Here is a 7,500-nt window from a genome sequence, read left to right as displayed (position 1 = left end):
CCTAAATGTGAAATATGATTTTAAACTAGGATGTAATTCTGTTTAGTTTTGCCTATTAAGAAAACAATCACTGACTGTTTCTCAGAATAATCTAGAAACCAAACAAGGCACTCTAGCAATGCACTGAAACATACATTTTTGCATGGAAGTTGTAGTTACTGTTCAATAAATGTACATTCTGCAAACCGAGAAATTCATAACACCTGCGTATTGTTGTTTCTAGGTTCTGACTTGGCACATTCATGTGAAAAGATACACAGCAGAGTCAGCTGGAACTCTATCTGTCGATCTGTACTGTGAAACCGGATGTGATGATAATTCAAGAGACTGCTGCAGAAAGGACAGAAGCAGGGCAATCAATGGACAGGTTGGTTTTTCACTATGAAATAGTTCATACACCAGGAGTGTTTAATAAGCGCTAGGCTATAAAAGGATGAGGAAATGATAATCAGCTCCAGTGCAAGAGGTAATTGCCTTGATGATGTGGCACTCACACATACACACACTGACCTTAGCTCCTAATCTTTAGCTCCAAAGGAAAAAGGAAGAGGAGGGGCGTTGGAAAAACCTGTCTCACAAATGAGAAGAGAGGAATATGTAGAGAAGGAAATGAAGGTTAATCAAGGAAAGAAGGTCAAACGAGTTTATGTTAGATGGATGTTGAATGCTTGATTCTGATTAGCTGATTCTAAGGTGTGCAATTATTTTCAAATAAACACACAGCTAATGTAGTACATGACTGCATTACATTTACATATCACTACGCTGAATGATTTCAGTTGTTTCACAGCTGACAGTAGTCAAAAATCAAACCAAAACAAAAGGATTTGGGTCAGACGCTTGAGAAACTAGTCCTACAAACAGCAGCGAAATGAGGACAAAAACCTTGATATACAATATGCACAGATACATTTCTTGATATACAGCATCAGAACAATGTCTCACTTGATTTGATCTGTTGAATTCTTAAAAAACAATGCATTCCTGGAAGCATGCATCACCATCCAGATGTTCATTATTATTTATTTTTAATTCAGTGGCCCGTTGTCAATTATGCCTAACATCAAAAAATACAAACTGTATTGTATTTAATTAATTAATGAGCAGTAGCAACAGGGCACAGTATCTCACGATGCAAATGGACCCATTATAAGTTATTATTTTAACAGTCAACCAGACAATATTAAAGCACTTTGAAAATGCAAGACATTTTTCCAAGATCCTGCTGAATACTAAATTGCATGCACTTTATAATAGAATGAAATAAAGTACAGTATCTCACGGGCAGCATGGTGGCGCAGTGGACAAAATATGAACCACTTCTCCAGAGTTGCTCTGAGAATCATTTCACAAAAACATATTGAAGATATTGACAAATTATGACAAAACTATTAATATTGTCTAAACTATATATATAGGCGACACAATGGTGCAGTGGTTAACACCATTGCCTCACAGAAAGAAGGTCAGTGGTTCGAGCCCCGGCTTGGTCAGTTGGAATTTCTGCGTGGAGTTTGCATGTTCTCCCCATGTTCATGTGGGTTTCCCCCGGGTGCTCCGTTTTGCCCCACAGTCCAAAGACGTGCTGTAGGTGTATTGGGTAAGCTAAATTGTCCGTAGTGTATGTGTGAATTTATGTGTATGAGTGTATGGATGTTACCCAGTGATGGGTTGCGGCTGGAAGGACATCCGCTACGTAAAACATATGCTGGATAAGTTGACGGTTCATTCCGCTGTGGCGACCCCAGATTGATAAAGGGATTAAGCCGAAAAGAAAATGAATGAATGAATGAACAGTATCTCATTTTTCAAATTACAAGCATTAGGCAGATGCAATATTTTTAGCTTAGGATGAAAAATTGCACCTAATTTTTCTTAATTTTTCTCAATTCTGCATAATATTTATCAAAATAAAATTCAATTCAAGTTGTAAATCACTTTTTAAAATAATTATCTTTCTAAAGCAGCTTCACAAAAGGTGCACATCATTACATTACAGTCAAAATCAGAAGAAGTTGTATATAGGGTTAGCAGTATATAAGTGTAGTTAACCTGCAGTTATACAGTATATACTGTAGCATCCTTCCAAAAAATAATATTTACATATAATAATAATTCATGAACAATGAAGTGTATTTGTGTATTGGGTGTTTGTTTGCCTTGAAGTTCTCGGATGATTGGCATCATCTCTTCAAGTCCTCGTATTGTAGGCTTCTTCTCTTTCCCAATCTTGGATTTGATCAAGTGGCACTCCACAATCTAGAGGTGGTGGAAATACAGAACAAAGAAAATAATTAGCCTATCTGCTGTTCATAATTTATTTGCACAATATATGTTAATGTAATGTGAAATATATTAATTCATTTATTTTCTTTTGGCTTAATTCATCAGGGGTCGCCACAGCGGAATGAACTGCCAACTTATCCAGCATATGTTTTAAACAGCGAATGCCCTTCCAGCTGTAACCAAGTACTGGGAAACATCTATACATACTCATTCACACACATACCATGATGGAGAACATGCAAACTCCACAAAAAAATGCCAACTGACCCAGCCAGGACTCGAACCAGTGACCTTCTTGCTGTGAGGCAATGGTGCTAACCACTGCACCACTGTGTCGCCTATACATAGTTTAGACAATATTAATAGTTTTGTCATAATTTGTCAATATCTTCTATATGTTTTTGTGAAGTGATTCTCAGAGCAACTCTGGAGAAGTTGTTCATGTTTTGTCCTCGTATACTGAAACAGCAGAATCTGAAAACACTGTTATTGTCACACATGATTGAGTTTGTTCAGCAGACTAAACTGTGTCATTCATTTTTGTGTTTGTTTCAGCTGTATAATAAGTTAAAGTAAAGGTCCCGTGAAGGGCTTTGAAATATGCATTTTTATTCTAAGTTTGACATAATCTTAACTGAAACACAATGAGAGAGTGGGACATTGAGTAGCTCCTCCCTTTCTTTAAAAAAAAAAAAAAAAAAAAAAGCCAATGGTTGAACTCAGGCAAAGAGCTTAGAATCACCAAGAGGCGACACTCAATAGAACGTTGCAACAGCAGAGCCCACCGATTCCGCCATTCTGGAGTGAAAGCGATCGGCCGTCCATTGGATCTTATTGCTGTCGAGATGGCAAGCAGCTGTTTTGTTTTTTATTTATTCATTTAAAAAGCGCATCAAAGCTGAAATACAACCTGGAAGATGACAATACAACACTTAAAATCATAGACTGGTGATTTTCAGCACTTTTAATAGTTTATTTTACAGACTTAATGTTTAATATGTTACCCATACTTGTTTTCTTGAAACTGTCACTTTTAGGTGAAATTACTTTAAAATACTTTAATTAAATAGTTTATGAAATGGCATTATACATATTAATACTGACATGTTAAATGAAATTAACAAGACTTTCAAAATGGGATGTTGATAACAGATTAACCGTACTTTTTGTTGGAGTATTATATTATAATAGTACATAGTATTTTTTTCCAGTGTTGTCTGTTAAAAAAAGACTAATAAAGTTTTTATTTGAAAAGCTACTTTCTGCAAATTTTATTTATATATATATATATATATATATATATATATTCATGATTTTTAGTACTGTCAATAAAAATCATGGAGGCCATACAAACTACCAGATAATGTTGTTTTTGTTGTGTATACTCATTTTTGCTTCACCGTAATTTGATTAAAACAAAAAAAGCAATGAAGTTATTTTGTTAACCTTTTTTTTTTTGTTAAACTTTTTTGTTATATGTGAAACAGATATTTTAGATATCAGATTTCTTACACTTAGTCTTTTTATAATTTTGAAAATTATCTGTTTTCATTGGGATATTGTTTGAAAATGTTACATTTCAAAGGTTTATGTACTCATTTTAACTCATTTTCCTATTGGAATTTTCATTCCAAAATGGCCGCCGTGTGACTCTAGTGGCTGTTTCTCAAAAAGCCTCTTAGTGTTGTGTCGCCTCTTGGTGATTCTATGCTCTTTGGCTCAGGTGCATCAAATGAAAAGCAAATGAGAAGCGTCTTGAAGGGGGCGGGGCATGTTAGTTACTAGAGAGCATTTGATTGGTTATGATGTGATGAGAAACTAGTGTGAGTTGACGTGAATAAAACCGTTGGTTCATTTGGGTAGGAAGTGACAAACTACATGTTTATATCAGTGTTATATCTTCTAAATGCTAATTTTGTCACTGTTTTGAAGCACACTAGCTTATAGATATCTTAAAAACAATACTGATACTAACATCTAAAAACTTTATTTTAATTTCATTTGACCTTTAATCAATATAGAATAAACATTTCCAGTATTTGTGTTCCTTCATGTACAGTAGCTCTAGTGTGACCTGTTTAATATTACAGTACTGTGCAGTAAATGCTAGTATTTCATTCCTTGTTCTTAGCACAGCACAGCTTCTCATTGAAAATAATAAGAAAGGAACATTACTAAGCAATCAGTTACCATTATTTCTTTAGTTAGTGTATTGAAGTTAGTTGACCCAGTTTGACCTCTTCAGGTAATTAAGAGTGATTCATTTGGTTCTTTAAAAACTGATGTTTCATGCTGCTGTAAAGTGCTGGGTGCCATACTCCAATGAATTATCAAGATGCACACATGATATTTAGGGAGGTGTCTCTCTTTAAATGTGCCTCTTTTTATTGTTTCATAAGCAGATTTGTCCTACAGTATATAATTATCTACATCTGCAGCGGAGTGATTAAGCCTACACATAGATGGTTTCTGCGGCTCATTCGCAGTTCAGCATGCAATCATCGATGGTAGGCAAATGATGAGGTTAATGACAGATTTCCCACCTTTTTTTTTTTTTTTTACCATGAGCCACACAGGATAAGGGCTCTCTTTTTTTGAGGTGTTGTGGGGGTGGCTTCTGGCAGTGCTAATTGACAAGAAAGACTGAGGGGAATCTGGCTCAAATAAATTAGCTTTAATTGGGAACAGTGTGGGTCCTGTAAATATGCACTTGTGTCAAAGAATGCGGGATTAATCAGCAGCCTCACTGCTGGAGCACGCTGAAAAGAGCTGCAGTGATATGTAAATCACATCCCATAATAATAACTAAATCTGAATTTAAATGTCATCAAGATATCATTGAGAAACTAAGCAACTTTTTCTTCTTTCAGGATGACAGCGTCATCTTCAGATGGTGTTAAAGATGGATTTTTTTTCATTCGTGATGCAGTCTTGTAAGTGTAAATCAATACATTTAGCAGGGCTTCCTGTTTGGCGGTTGTTGCACTAACTAGCATCACTGTGTCAGTTGTTTATGCTGAGTCAATATGTGAACAGTTGCTGTCTAATAGGGAGTGTGTGGTTTGCTGTACAGTGTGTACACTCATATCTGCTCTTCTCTTTGTGTTATCTTAGAGTTCTGACCTTCATCTGTCCTGCTTTTCCAGATCCAGATTTTATGGCTTGATCTGTCTTAATGTAGTCAAGCACTTTGCCAGATTGTTTCGTACCACTAGCATGTGGTTTCTCTCTTTTTCAGCTCAAAGTCAAACACAATAAGTAACCTTCTCTAACGCATCCTCCTTCATACAAACACACCAAGCAACAATCTTTGGAAGTCTAAAAGCTATTAAATAATCAAATAAGTTCCATTGATCTACTCCCCTCCTTATCTAAATTTTGAAGTCTCTGTAGCCAAAGCATTTATCTGATCTTGCTCCTATTAAGAGATCAGGGAGATTTGATGCTCGGGGCAAGAAGCAAGCGATTTTGCTCTTTTAAAGAAACTGGAAATACAAAGAAGGCATCCATTAAGGGACTAACTAATGCTCTGTAAAAAAAAAAAGGCTGTGATTTCAACGGTAAAAAAAACTGTAAAAATGCGACAGTAAAAATCCGTAATCTGGTTAACAGTATGATTCCTTAATATATACGGCGAATAACCGTAAATTGACTTTCCAAGAGTTCCCTGCATGGCACATCACTTTTTATGCTTTTTTTATTATGATTTGTTGACATTACTATGGACCTTTTTAGTTGTTTCCCCATCAGTTATGTACATTAGAGATTTATGTTACATCTAATGTTGATAAACAATGTTTATTTCATGACTTTAATTTTATGCGTGTTACCAAACTGGGATTTAGTAGCTGTGTGAATGACACTGAGCACCTTCTATATTCTGAAACACTTTTCTGCTTCTGGAAAAAAGTTGTTAGTGATGATGGGCTTTGGTTCATTATGTAACTTTCTCATCCCCACCTGCGTATGGTTGTGTTAATGTGTCTAACTCTGTAACAAAAGATATGTAAATGTTGGTAATTAAAAATACAGACATATTACCTGTATAAATGAATGAAATACGGTAGTTTACTGTAAAAATTACTTTTGGAGTTTACTGTAGAAATTACTTTTATGGTTTGTACCGTATTTTTAACGGTAAAATACTGGCAACCACAGCTGCCATTTTTTTTACCGTAAGTTTTACTGATTTATTTGTAGACATAATTCGTATTGACCTTTTCATCCAGGAGGAACAACTATAGGGACTTCAGCACTTACACTGAAAAAATTATTCATTGGGTTTTTTTTAAGGTAAGTGGTTAAACCATTTATATGGGCTTAATTTAAACAAATTAATTGCATTTAGTAATGTTCAACTTAATTTGTTTGTTTAATTTCAGCCCAAATAAATAGTTTGCAACCACTTAAATTAAAAAATAAGTAAATCATGAATAATTGAATGAAAAAATTTTTAAGTGTTGTTCATGTCATATTTCATTATTTTTTCACTTTTCTATATATTTTTGTCATACCACACATGCAAACACATACAAATATATGATCTGGACCATAAAACCAGTCACATGTTGCATGGGTATTTGTGGAAATAGCCAAAAATACATGGTTTGAGCCAAAATTATTGATTTGTATATTATACCAAAACTCATCAGGCTATAAAGTTATATAAAGGTCATGTTTGATGAAGGCTTTTTGTGAATTGTCTTCTGCAAATATATCAAAACTGAATTTTTGTTTTTTAATTTGCATTGCTAAGAGCTTAATTTACACAAAATTAAAGCTAATTCTTTCAATTCTCACATTCCTGTTTCTCAAATAGTTGTCTCTGCTATCTTATATATCGGCTAAATATTGTCCTATCACAACAAACTACAAATATATTATTTATTCAGCTTTCAGATTATGTATAATTATCAATTTCCAATAATGTACCCTTATAACAGATTTTTTGATACAGAGTCATACATACAGGTTCGTGGCCAGGAGGGGTTCGGGTGGTTTGAAACACCGACCCCTGACTGACAAAGGTCCAGTATTTGTCCCATACATTAGATCATTTGTCCTATTTTGACTGTTATGCCATCATAAATTATAATAATAACCCATCGGGCTTCAAAAGGCTTCAAGACCTAAAGTAAGACCTGCAGGTAAATTCAACTTTCACTGTATTGTTGTTAAATGGAGAAAACCTTTTATTCTAAATCTTGGACCTTA

This window comes from Danio aesculapii, chromosome 17 (genome assembly GCF_903798145.1).
Source record: "Danio aesculapii chromosome 17, fDanAes4.1, whole genome shotgun sequence".
Classification (NCBI taxonomy): domain Eukaryota; kingdom Metazoa; phylum Chordata; class Actinopteri; order Cypriniformes; family Danionidae; genus Danio; species Danio aesculapii.
The sequence above is the reverse complement of the archived record's forward strand: the minus strand, read 5'-3'. Positions refer to the sequence as shown.